The sequence below is a fragment of the Thermobia domestica genome, chromosome 4 (assembly GCF_964235325.1).
Source record: "Thermobia domestica chromosome 4, izTheDome1.hap1.1, whole genome shotgun sequence".
NCBI classification, from domain to species: Eukaryota; Metazoa; Arthropoda; class Insecta; order Zygentoma; family Lepismatidae; genus Thermobia; species Thermobia domestica.
Window position 1 is genome coordinate 236,414,197 of NC_137457.1, and position 14,685 is coordinate 236,428,881.

General features: G+C 36.4%; 1 protein-coding gene across 1 annotated transcript in view; it reads left to right on the top strand.

Annotated features, from left to right (window-relative positions):
• Window positions 1–14,685, top strand: part of LOC145683063 (uncharacterized) — a 334,454-nt gene that overhangs the window by 120,222 nt on the left and 199,547 nt on the right. The gene's annotated exons all lie outside the window — the stretch shown is intronic.

A 14,685-nucleotide genomic window follows, 5' to 3' on the forward strand; every position in this document is an offset into this window, starting at 1 on the left:
AACTGAGATCGACGCAATTAATAATTCAGTTTGCAGTCCTATTTTTAACATTTGAAGGGCCCTCTGCAATAACAAGGTAAGTCGAGTTACCTCGATTCCTGTTGAAACATAGATGAAGAAGGCGTTTGGACTTTCCTTTTCCGACATCTCTAGTGGATATTCGAAGCGTCTGTTGTGAGAAAAACACAATTCACTTGCATTTAGTAGCCTCTTCCCGATGCGGATAACAGAGGGCGCCGGCTGTGTGCGGCTTGTGAAGCAAGGTACGAGGAGGCGACGTGACGTGTTTGTAACTTTATTTTCAAGGGTCGGTTCAAGTGAAAGCACTGGTACGAAGACATACCTAATCATTTTGTTTCGAATTGAACAAAATCGAAGCTCTCGAACCTGAATGACAGAAACGGAAAATTTGAAAGCAAAATATACTGTATATCGTGAACTCTGACAAAGAAATGTAGCAAAATTAGGGCAAAATGCAGTGTTCTGTTTCTTTCCTCGATGTTAATATGGAAATTCAAACAGTGCTGTCAACAGTCTGGATATTGGAATCAGTGGGGTATTTAAAGGGGTGGATATCGGGCTCAACCTTCCCCCCGAAATAATTTCATTATTAATAATTTCATTACTATTCATTATTAATAATATTTCATTAATAATTTTTGACATTATACGTACAACCAAACTGCTTCTTACTCGTTCTCAAGCCGCCTCAGAAACAAGATCCTAAATACACCATTTATTGGAATATTCGGATTTTGAAAAAATCGAATTCCGGATATCCGGATTCAGATTTGCATCCGGATTTGAGATGTCGGATTTGAAAATCGAAAGTCATAATTTGTAGTTCGGATATCTATTCCGAATCCAGTTTTCGGATTTACTAATAAATCGGACAAGCAGATGGGGTGAAAACCCCTCACTTGGACCTGTGTCAGTTTCGGAAACTCATAGTGGTGTAGGAAAAAAGCCTATTCCTTGCAGACACCACCACTGGGCACCATCCTGTTATACCTCAATATACCAGCCAAACCGGAAATCAAGAAGTTAAAGAAGGAGGATGTGTAAGCTCTGCTACGACTTGTTACTCTTGCCAAGCAAGAATTTTACAAGAATGTGCTGAACACTGCTTTTTTTTTTTTTTTTTTGTATCTGTGCTCATGGATTCTGAATCTAAAATGAACGTATCGTATTTAGAGTTTTACACAAGGCTCAAGAGTGTGCACTTTCCTTATTTTGTTGCCTACAACCCTCAGATTATTAATATTTTGTATCTTCGTGTATCGCAATACATAAACGTTGTCACACATGTCGTTATGTGTTCCTACTGTCCCTTTTCTTTTCACCACTAGTTTAGGTTATGCAATAACAAGGTAAATGCTCACTTTTCTAACTTCGTTTTTTTATTATTCCGCATTTTCGGTAATCGATATTTTATGCTTCAAAGCACAGACCAGGTGCTACACCACTTTTCTTCATAGACATATAAACAAATTTAGTCCTATTAATTAGGACGTTGCACTTTAAGTTTATAAGCTTTGTAACTCAAAACCTCCATTTTTTCACTTACCTTGTTATTGCAAAAAGCCCTTCAATTTTCCTCTGCTAAATTAGTATATGTCGTCTTATCTTCGAGGCATTCTTTCTTGTTTTTCTCTGATGTAATTAGCGTACGTTTTACACGTGCTTAAATACGGGATGCGGAATCTTTCTAAAATGTATAATTTGGAACTATGAACACCTTGAACTGATTACACTGTTCAACAACGAAAATGTAAATTGAACAAAATCAGCTAATTCTTATTGATTTTGTGGTGCTGATCACGAATTTGAAAGTTATTTTAGAATATTAGCTCTACTTTTCGTTTTACAGGCATGTCTAATAATAACGCTTTAAAAATAAATATATTCGCTTCGTTTGGGGTAAAATGTTACACTGATCCGGCAACACTGGTGAAATTATATGAACGCTTGGTTTCATTGTGTTCCTTATCTCAGTAGTGTTCTGCTATTGTTAGAAAAGACAGGTTTAGTGCAGTTATCAGCGTTTTGGGTGTGACGTTTGTGTAGTGCAGGACATAAAAATACAACTACAAGTACGCAAAAAAAATCCTGGTATTTCGAATGTATATTTTTAAATAGTTGTCGGAACTATTTCAAGTGACATTTTGAGGATTTCAATAAACAAAAATGCCGCGAAATTGTGTAAACAGTGCGGATAGCTTCTGCTACGTGTGTGGGGAAGTGACATTTTCCTCACATAAGCAGACTATAACACCACTAATAAGAAAAGCCTATCAATATTACTTTGGTTGTAAAATTGGAGACCAAGATAAATTTTGGGCACCCCACATTGTGTGTAACACTTGTGCCAGCAATCTAAGAAATTAGATTAATGGGAAGGGGCGCTCAATGCCTTTTGCAGTGCCAATGATTTGGAGGGAACCAAGTGACCACATCAAAGACTGTTATTTTTGTATGCTTCCGTCCGTCAAGTAGGGAATTTCCACGAAGAAGCGGGATTGATCTATCCTAACATTCCTTCTGCAATGCGCCCTGTTCCACATGGAGAAGGACTATGTGTTCCTGACCCACCTAAAGAATACGACCTTTTTTCTGATGATGATCAAGAAGTTGAAGCTCCTGAATCAAGTACTTCGAAGGACCCTACGTTTGTTGTAGAAGAACTTCCATGTGAACCACATAGACTTACTCAAGAGGAACTAAGTGATCTAATCAGAGACTTGGACCTCTCGAAAAGCAAAGCCGAAATTTTAGCGTCACGCTTAAATCAATGGAATTTATTGCAGAAAAAAGTAAATATTCAGTGTATCGTAATAGGGAGAAGATGTTCACTTCATTTTTTACTATGGAAGACACACTTGCGGCATGTACAGATGTAAATGGTCTCATGAGGGCACTTAAAGTTAATTACGAACCTACGGAGTGGAGGCTCTTTATAGATTCGTGCAAGGTGAGTTTAAAGGCAGTGCTTTTACATATTGGAAATGAACTTCCTTCAATTCCTGTAGGTTACGCAGTTCATATGAAGGAATTTTATGAAAACTTGAAACGTTTACTTCAAGCCATTAAATATTACGATTTTTAGTGGCTCATTTGTGGTGACCTTAAAGTAATAGCACTGTTGCTAGGTATGCAGTTAGGGTATACAAAGTATTGTTGCTTTATATGTGAATGGGACAGTAGAGATCGTGGATCGTGGTACCGCAAAAGTGATTGGAGTACCAAAGAAACTCTTCAGCCGGAGTGAAAAATGTGCAGCATGAACCACTGGTAGATCGTAACCGAATTTTGCTTCCATATTAAATTAGGTCTTATGAAAAGTTTTGTTAAGAGCATGAACCAAGAGGATGAGGCCTATAAGTACCTAAGAGGACAATTCCCTCGATTAAGTGATGCCAGAGTTAAAGAGGGTGTTTTCATAGGGCCACAGATTAGGCAACTATTCAAAGAACACAAGTTCGTCGAAATTCTCCAAGGTGAGGAGAAAGCTCCGTGGGAAAGCTTGAAGAGTGTTTGTTCACAGTTCTTGGGAAGACACCGAGTAACAAATTACAAACAACTGGTAGCAAAGTTGTTATTGTGCTACGAAAATCTTGGTTGCAATATGTCTCTAAAACTCCACTTTCCTCATTCACATCTAGACTTCTTTCCCGAAGATTGTGGAGCAATAAGTGACGAACATGGTAAGCGTTTCCATCAAGATATTGCAGCCATGGAGAAGAGATATGAGGGAAAGTTGAGTTCTAACATATTGACCGACTACTGTTGGACTATTGCAAGGGATGCTCCAAATGTAACCTACAAGAGGCAAGCCAAGCGAAGACGCTCAAAATAAAATAAACATAATCCAGTACAAGGGATCACTTGAAACTTTTGTCTACATTGCAGTGTAGTTCTTGCACAAAAAGGTATTTGTACATATTTTTCATGTTTTGATGTTAATACTGATTTTTATTACGGAATTGTTAATGTTAAACTTGACCACGGTTACTTTATTTTCTGTATCGCTGTGAAACTGGTATTTGCGCAATTTTGAAAAAAGTAAGTACAAGGGTATAGAAAGCTATAGGCTAGGGTACTTCTTAACTCCCCAGCTTATCAGATCACAGTGAAATAGATAAAAAAAAAAGTGAAATGTAGGTTTTTACAAGGATTTTGCTTAAATGTTCTATAAATATTAATACCTTTGTATATATACAGGTACTGTTGTACAAGGGCGTTTTTTTTCACAACCTGAGCTAAGAAAATTCTTCTATTATCATTTCCTTTCATATCATGCTCAAATGAATGTAAAAATCGCAACTTCAAAGAATTTACATACTTTCGATCAAAATTTGTTGAACAGTGTTATTGATAAAACCTGAAATGTACTTACAACGATGCAATCAATGAAATGGTTCTTTAAGTCGTCTCCCGTAGGTTTCACTTTCTTCCTCTTTTGATTTGTGATGATTCCAACAGGTAGCACATATGGAAGGATATTTAGGGTTGCATTTACTTCTGCATTATCTGAGAAACAACAAGGAATCGCATATTGAAATGAAAGAACACAGTACAAAAAGGAAAACACTTTCAATTTTACTTAACAATTTATGTAAATATAGTAATACAAAGAACGACAGGAGAAAGTATAATGCATAATGAAACTAGCGAACGATTGTTTTGCGTTGCAAACAATTTGGGTTTGCGCTAGTGCTTGAAGTAAATTGAATCTAGTAAGAACGTTAAAACTTAGAAGTTATAACAATGGAAATTATACAACACGGAGTGTTATGTTCTTCATATTCTGTGTAATAAACAAACGTTAGAGAACAGAAAATTTTTCAATATAAACAGAGGAAAGGAAAACGAATAAAAATGTTACACCCCAAAAATAATTGAGATTTCGTACTGCTCCACCTCACCTCCCACAGCCGTTCTCTTAGCCCACACATGTAATATCAAGAATTCATATAAACAGCCACCTTACCTTGATCTGAGGCATTTGGTAGAGCTTCTTCTATTTCCTTTGATACTTGAATAGCGCGTCTGCGACCAGCCTTAATTCCTGCCTGTATGATTCGTGATGAGTAATTGCTGAATGTTTTGCACAGAGCTTCCACAGCCTCTCGCCCATAGAGTGAAGAAAACTGCATCTATCTGCAAAATAAATAAATGTTCATGATAATAACCACCAAAAACATATTATTATGCAACTGATATTTTATTATTGAAACAAAGTGAATAACTTGGTATTTTAGATACAGAACATATAGGTAGAACTGAGGAAACCATGTCAGGATGTCAAAGTTCGTTGTTCGATATCGAGCCTTCCAAATGTGAATGCAACGCTCTAGCAACTGAACTACGACCGCTACGAGTAAAACATTATTCGAAATGAAATGATATCTTTGAGTTTTACGTCCCACGGTTATGCCGGTTAGGCTAAAGGAGACTGTGATAATGAGAAATGAATAAAACGGTGGAATGAAGAGTGGGAGGGAACGGGAGAACCCCGAGAAAACCCACGTACACGGTGTTTGTCCACCACAAAGTCCACACGACGCGAGCTGGGATCGAACTAGGGACCCCAGGTACCGAAGGTGAACGCTCTACCACTGAGCCACCGCGCCCCCGTAAAACATTATTCGAAAGCGATATTTGAGTATCAAGAGTACTTACTGCTATGATCAGTTACATTTTGCTACTCTAATTTTTTATTTCTTTTCTCATACTTAACATTTCAGAAGTGCTATACTGCATGTGTAAAAATGACATTACTATTCTACTAGTAGTCGCAAAAATACAAGAGCTCAGGTCGGTAGCCAGCCCAAAAATGTAGGGGGTCCGGCTGAAGTTAGAGGGTGTCCGATCCCATCATATTATAGTTCATCACCATATTATAGTTCATTTGCAAGCCTACCTTGAAACTTTTAGCGGGGCCAGCAAACATTTAAGGGGACCCCGGCCCCCTAGACCTCGTGGATACGAGTCTGCAATAGCTTGTAAATTTAAATTATGTAGAATGTAAGTTCACACTGACATGCAAATTGTCAAAATGCATCTAAAATTCCTTCCATTTTTCAGGACTTATTAGCTGTACGATTTTTTAAAGGTCTTTCGTACCGATAGATGTCTTGTACACTGAGGGACACTTCTGGATGGTACAGCCATATGGAGATTTACAGCTAAAGTGCTCCATCAGTTGAGTCCGAAGCAAGCGAAGCATTTGCCGGGAAGTATGCAACCAAATTAGTTGTAAAGGAAGGCGGGTGGCATAATCGTCAGGTACTGAAAATTCCCGTACACTTGGGCGAAATTCCCACTACCATCTACATCATCAATTCTCCAAATTGAAATGAAATTTAGACGTGTAGTTCGGGGTATGGCAAATATACTACTTCATATTTGTCCTATTTGAGAAGATAAATTGAAACAAAAATTAAAATCCAATCCTGTTACTGTTGGAATGAACACTCTTTCAGTCGTTTGATCTGAAATTACTTTGCAGAGCCTGAATAAATATTCTGTCACTTCAGGAGGATAGGAAGAGCGAATCCCACACCTTCAGTATGAAAATACATACATTTAATCAAATGCTTAGTGAGAGTGAGCCCTTTGGTATAGCACTTTTATGATTTCAAGTTTTGCTCCCAAGCCATCTTATGCCATAGGTGATGACATTGGAGAACGAGAGATGCAAATATGATGGAAGAGAGATACAGTTACATAAGCAAATTTAGAATTTGAGACAAAATGATCGGATAGCATCCATATTATGTCGCAAGTTTTGATTTTGTAAGTAGACATGCAAAAGCTTACCCGAACATAAGAGCATCCCACTACCAACTGTTGAATTGAAGTGGAGAACTCAGTTGAGAGCATCAGATGATTACGGAGGGGGAGAAACATATTCAGATATGGGAAACAAACAATGAAAAAACTGGATTGCCTTGAACAGAACTCAAACCATGAAACTCACGATTACCAAGCAACGACTCTACTCAATCATCCACGGAGCAACACAGAATGATAGGTAGTCATACGTCATACACACAATGTTTGTTACTTACAAAACGTTTATTTGTAAGGGGGAAAGCTAAGGAAATTCCCCGTATCTATATTTTCTTTCCCTGGCACTAACTTAATTACTGTTGTCCCAGCCTGGGAAGAATATTTAACACCCCTCCATAGACTTTCCTAACAATTTTCATACATTTATATATAGCAGCACAAAACATTTATATATGGCTGTTCTGCATAATTATACTTACACAAAACAATTACTTCCAATTCTATTAATTCCAGTACCAAGTAAACAGAAATACTGGATATAAAATTCTATATATCGCCAATAGTCTTGCAGTAAACATCCAAATTCAATTTTTCTATTTGGAACCGGGGGAGCATACACGCAAGTTGCGCCCATGAGATTCGTTTTGCGGAGGAGAGGACAGAAATTTACATTGGAAATGGCAAAATCGCATGTTTAGTTATATTATAATTTTACTTTTAAGAACACCAAATGTGAAGGAGAAAGAATATGTTCTCTTTGGCTTGAAAGAATAAAACTATGGCTGAATGTGAAAGTGAACAGAGACTGATGATGTTTAGGAAGAATGCATGCTACCAAGCAGTGGTGTAGCCAGGAGGTCTGGAACCTCCGACATTTGCATAAGTTGTTAAAATAAGGCCGAACGGTAGAAACATACCGAAAAGACCTCGCAATCGAGATCGAGGTTCAAGCCGCGGTCGCAACCTCGATACTGGCAGAAACACATGGAATTAGTGGTCACGATGATAACCAACAGAGTGTCTTTTTACATCGATGTTCAACGGAAGCATCACTGTGCATCATGTTCTCTTTGGTTTTGTCTGAAGTGCTGCACGGAATAAAGTCTCCATTTGTTTAAAATTTCGTCTGCATAGAATTTTGTATGTCTATACTCGAGAGGTCTTGTTGCACTGTTAAATTTGATTATGAAAGACATATTAATAGAACTAGTGAGAAATGCTCCAGCAATATTGGATAAGAAACACAAACAACATCATAATAGACACATTCTGATAGAGAATGAAAGAAAATAGCAACTGAAATGTAGCTTATTAGAAAAAAGAATCTACTGTTAATTATACATATGCTTAAAAACTCTACTCCACTCCCCCAATTGCGATATTAATAAAAGAGGTTTTTTTTAAAAAAAATCGTTACTGATATAAGGTAATGAAATACCTGTAAGGACAGGCACATATCTATAGGGAGAAAAATGTCGGTTTATCTAATTGCAGTGACGAAATTTCATTTGGTGCAGTTAATACCACCTCTAAAAACCAAAACCTAAAGACATGCCTGTTTTTTTCAAGCACCTGGAGTGATGGCCATCCCTGGCCAAGGAGTGGAGCTGCATTTTTAAGGTGCAATGGGTTTAAGTTCTTTCCCCTCTAGAAAATCAGCAAACAAAACATTGGTTACTATTGTGTTAGTTAAGTTTTATTTGGAAGAACCGTCTGCTAGAAACTACTAGCAAATAATCAGACATAAAGCATAGCTGTTATTCAAAAATGTCCGAAACATGTGATATTTGTGAAATATAAGAGAGAGAGAGAGAGAGAGAGAGAGAGAGAGAGAGAGAGAGAGAGAGAGAATTATACCTTCACATAATAGTGTCCCTCGGTTATAATTTTAAACAAAGGAACGCTTTCCGTTGGTTAGCGTACTGGACTTCTACATAGAGGGTCACGGATTCGGGTCAACGCAAAGGACATTATTTTTTAGCAACATTTATTCTGAGCATTACACAAGTTCTGTTAAGACTTATACGTAGTCTCAGGCAGCTTGAGCCGAATTTATTTTCAAACATGAGTCTTCTTATTATATGTTTTTCTTTTACTTGCAATATTGCAAAATTGATTTCAAAACTTACAACGTTAATTCCACTCATTGTCCTACGTCAAACTATGATGACATTTTGCACAGCGACGGCGGTCGGGTGCTACTATAATATTTGATTCTTACTGTGATACGTTTAAATATAGTGCGGAAACGAAACTAAGAAGAAACAGTGCTCGTACAATGCACCACATACCCTGGAGAAATTTCATACAAATTTATAAGGAAAAATGTACTGAAGTGGTAAGACACTAAAAGCATCTCTGGAAGCAGGGGATAACCAGGGGAAGTTTTCGGGGTGTATGGACCTCAAACTTTGTAAAAATATTTATAAGAATTCAGGTAAGGTTTTGTTGCACTTTCTGTCTTGAGAATAGTCCCGAGACAAACGGTTTAAAAATCCACAAATTCGGAGGGGGCACGTTTATAACAAATACCTCAAAGGGCCAAAATGGTATTGAATTAATATTGTATTCAATAATAAGAATCTGTGAACCAACAACACTTGAATAGCTTAGGCCCGCCTACGGAATTAGGAAAAATAAGGGGTAAAAAGTTGAACCATGGGTTTCCAGAGAGGGTCAAAGTTGCCCCTACTCTGGATTTGCAAAACAATTTCGTTTCTTTCTAGGTAGGTGTTAAAACACACTAGATTTATATACATACTATAGTATTGAAACGTATTCACTGTAGTTATGCAACGTGCTTAAATAATAGCTGTTTTACATTAAGTATTAGGGGCCGTTATGGCACAAAGATAGAGCGATTACCTCTCGTAAGTGGTGTCCCTACTTCGAGCCCATCTCGCGCCAAGTGGTCTCTGTAGTAAACAAACATAGTGTGATATGTTTTCTTGGGGTTTTCCCGTTTCCTCTCACCCCTTTTATTCCATCATTTTATTATTTTCATCATCACTGTGTCGCTTAGCCTACTCGGCATAATCGTGGGACATAAACCTGCAATATTTGATTTTACATTAAGCATTATGTGATTCAAGATCTGTGTATTCGCAACTTAGGTTACGTCACGTTTTACAAAAAAGAACTTTCACTGACCGCACTTCCTAATTCATGCCTCCATTGAATTTCGTGAGAGACAAATGTGCATCACAGTAAAACGAAGTGAAATTTCGCCACTCAATTGCAAAAAGAATAAAATAATAGAAACTCGAACGTGGGACTGCTGCGTGGAAAGCAAATGGTTTTCCAATACGCCATTACGAAACTCCGCGATACATTTAATTTATATTCGTTATAATTTGTTAAAAATAGGGTACTACATTGCCACAAACATAATCAGATGACTTGTTGCCTCCAAATTGCAATTAACGTGGAAACGTATGTCAGAAAAGATTAGAGAAAAACTGAAAGACTCATACCCAGAATCGAGCCTAGGTCCTTCGGAACTTAAGCCAGTTCCTCTAACCACACGACTACGAAACAACTACTTCGTAGCGTCCCCATTCAATCATTTCTAGCAATTCTTTCCAATCACAAAATTATCTATTACACGTAACAAACAGTGAGGGATCATTTTGTTTATTTGGTACTTACATTCATAAGATGTAAAACAATCACCTTGTTAGCTATTTTATCATACTATGCACGTGTTTTGCTAGAACACTCTGAATTCTGCTTCGAGAGAAAAATACGAAACTGTAGTAAAGAAACAGATTTATATAAATCACACTATACAAAACACGGCGAAAAAGCTTCGTAAGTTCATAATATAGCAACGAAGCTTCTCGTAACATAACACAATATGTACGTAGTGTAGGGGTTAAACCACGTGACTCTTGTTCGGCGCACTTGGCTTCGAATTCACAGTAGAGTAGCTTGAATTTTTTTCCTCAACAAAAAGACATTCTTGAAAATAGTTGCAACGTAATGTAGAAATCCGTCAGTTCCATGCCAGAAAAATAACAATGTAGGATTTAAAAGTGTTCTATTCAACAACGATAGTGTGCAAATTAATAGTTTTGTGGTTCGAAGAGATGAATAGTGACTACTAGATGAAACTCCTCACTTGTTTGTAATCTTGCATAATTGGAAAATTGTTTTAAAAGTATATTTTACATTCAAGTATGATTGTTAAACAAAAAGCTTGTCCTTTAACATTATGTTTTATAATTATTTTCTACTGTATTTCTTATTTATAATAACATTTTTTCTATATATATTGTATACTATGTTATACGTTTCTTATTTACATTTTACGTCTTACATTTGAAGAGGAGCTTATGACAATTCAGAGCAGCAGGGACATACACAGAATAGAGACCCGCCCCACGAAATCACTACTTTTCTGTAAATTATATCTGATTTTAGAGATGATAAACATTTTAGTGAAACATGCCCTCAGAAAGCCCCTGCAAAGCAGTAAAAATTTTAGTGTGCGAGCAGTGAGTAAAATTTCCCCAGAAGTTATATCACCGATAATTCCGAGTGTGATATCAGTATTTGTGTATTATCACTTTTAACCCGCAGTGTATTGCAAGGCTCTAAAAAGGAACTGTTCTCAGGTATTCACTGGTTCCCCCTATGACCACATGCCAATAGGGTCAACCTTCGACATATCAACATCTGAAATATCACCTTTTATCTCAGTGATTCCGAAAACTATCCATTCGACACAAATATAGGACATTTTCGATTCTTTTTGCCTGTCACTCTCCCATTGTCAACTCTATGCCAACCAAGGCTTGCAGCATCCGCAGTGTCGCTATTCATCTTTGCACATGAATTCGACACTAATATCGTTCGTATTTGACGTCTTTTACATGTCATCATCACCTCTTTGTAGGGGTGGTTTCAGTGTCTCGCCCTCATAACTATGGAGAAATTTCAACCAGCGTAAGTATAATTATAAATTACCATTTGAAAAATAACTGTGCAGGTGATCTTTTTCGGAGAGTAATTCGTTAACTACTTTTTCGATATCAATGTGTTGCCTTTTTTGGTTTCCATGCTAAAAATTCCCAAAGGGCTCAACTTCATCTGGACAATTGTGCTATAAATATAGGTTTTAGCGATTTAATTCACTGAATCCTCGCTCAGATGTTGCTCTCGTCACAGGAAGTGAGATACAGTTATAAAAGAAAAATATTTAAGTTTTACGTCCCATGATTATACCGATTACGTTAATGGTGACATTGATGCTGAGAAATGAATGAAATCGTGGAATGAAGGAGTGGGAGGAAACGGGAGAAACCAGAGAAAACTCATACACACAGTGTTTGTCCATAATAAAGTTCATTCGGTGCGAGCGGGGATCGAACCAAGGACCCCATGCACTATATCTAAAGTTATAAAAGAAGGCGTCTAAACAAATACGGAACGTTATTATCAATGAGAGTTATATGAGATTAGATCTTTATCTACTTCTTTCTAAGGTAAACTTTCAATCAATCTTGTTCTTCATTACTGTTCGAAAACTTAAAGTTGTTGGTGGAAGGACGTGATAAATCTTTACAGTAGACTTCTACGAAACTTCAGTGGGCCCCTTTTCGCTGTAGGACTCCCTCACCACACTCCCGTTAGTTAAGCCGGGTGCATGACACAGTTTCGCCCTTTTAGGAATATTTTCTAAGGTAGTGCGAGTTTTTTTTTTTTACTGCTGTGTGAATAGAGTTGTATTTGTTAGAAATATTTTTAAAGGAGACGAAAGATCCTATACTCAAACACAAATCATGTGTTTCAAAGCTCTAATGGAAAACGAAACGAATTGTCGTATACATATTACGTTTTTGTGGAGAAAAAGAGCAAAACATTGATTGCACAAACGTATAATGGTATCATTTGCATGCAAATTTATAACTTATAAAACGTGTTGGCTTATTAGGTCTGAGGTTAGTAAACGGGATTCTTCTGCTGGTGGTCCTACCTTCGAATCTCGTCCATTCTTGTTACGTTTTTCTTTTAGCTGCACTGAGTTTGTGCATTCAAGATTTTCAAGCTTGAACCAAATCTAATAGTAGTTAGTGAATTAAAAGTAGCTGACATTATTTTCAAACACAAGACGATATTACATGCTTTTCATTAGCTTACAGTTCTCAACTTTGATGTCAACTCTTCCATCCTTTATTTAACTCATATCTTAGCGTGTTTTGTTACAAAATACATGAACCCTGACGGAAAACTTGCTTTACCAGTTAATGCTGACTGCTTTGAAAGCAAGTGCAAAATATGAGAATTAAATATCATATCTGTAGTTTCGTGTGGAGAAGAAACAAACTTGTGAACCAAAGGCTTAAGAAAACTCAAGTTATTAATATAAACTCTGCCGAAGATTATTCACTTATATCATCATAAACGAAATACGAAAGACGTACTGAAACGAAGAAATACAACATACATCTTTGCAAGCGGAGGCAAAGAAACCTAACGTAACAATTCTAAAGACGAATCATTTACGACGTAGTGATCGAGGTTGAATGGTCAAGGCGTTCCACCAGTAATCTGGAGGTTCGTGGTTCAAATCCGCGACGGGCATTTTTCCTGCTTTAGGATTTTTGATGACGATTGATCGTCCATGAAAAACATATTATTATATTCAGATATTTGAATACTCAGATGTTTCAATACTTGAACTATCAAATCTTCAGTAATAATAATATTATTAATAATAACTATTATTATTATCTCGTAGAAGATTAAAAGCTAGAAACTAGTTATCGCTCCTGTCATACCGTTACAAGCTGAAACGTGACATTTGGCAAGAATATTTCGGTTTTGTTTAATGTTGCCACGAGAAGATAAATTTCTCATCTTGTTTCTAAAACAAAAAAAAAAAAAAAAATGAGAAACAACATTTTACATTCGAGATGGGACAAGAGTATCTCCAATTATCATGTCGCTTTGGAGATGAGAATCGAGACGAGATGAAAAGAATCCTAACCATTTCTCGTCTTGTTACGATTTTCGAAGTAGTGCATGTCCATTTTTAAGTAGCAATTGCTCTGTAGACGGAATCTTATAAGCTTTTTGTCACTTTGTATTTTACAGCTCATTGAATTATGGTATGTGTTGGTATATTTTTAGCAAAGCTTTTATAATTACCTCTGCATATCCTAAAGATTAGTTTATTATACGCCTTACTGTTGAGTGATATTCAATAATTTCTATTACAGTTATTTTTCTTAAAACATAAAGTAGAACACTTTCTACATGAAACGTTAGTGGAAAGCTTTTGTTTAAAATGTGGGTAGTTGCAGAGGTGTATCTTGAAGGTACGGAAACCCTTCTCCTAAATCCCTACGTTTAAGTAAGTTTTTCCAAATTTTAGGGCAACTTTAAACTTTTAATGCTATTATTATTATTATTATTATTATTATTATTATTATTATTATTATTATTATTATTATTATTATTATTATTACTGAATATTTGAGATCTAAATATTACGTTGTATTCGAATGCAAATAAGGATACTAAAGTAAGAAAAAGTCAAAAGAAATTTGTTGGACCCTCTATAAGAATGAATTGCCTTATACGGTACATAGTAAATCCCTTTCTTTGGGTAAAATACATTGGTTTATGTTTGCGTTATATTATTTTAACAATATATACACACACAAAATAGTTCGTATTCACCAATTTTGGTTCAACGAATATATGGAACGTGTTGAAAATAACGAACGGAAATATTATCATTTTTTAGTAAGAGTGGAAGAACGTAGAAACAATTCCCCAATGTCGTTTCAGACAAATTTATGACTCATACTAGACCTTAAGGATGATCGTTTTGTATTAATGAATTATTTGCGAAACACGCCAAGTTTTGAGACTGTAGGAATC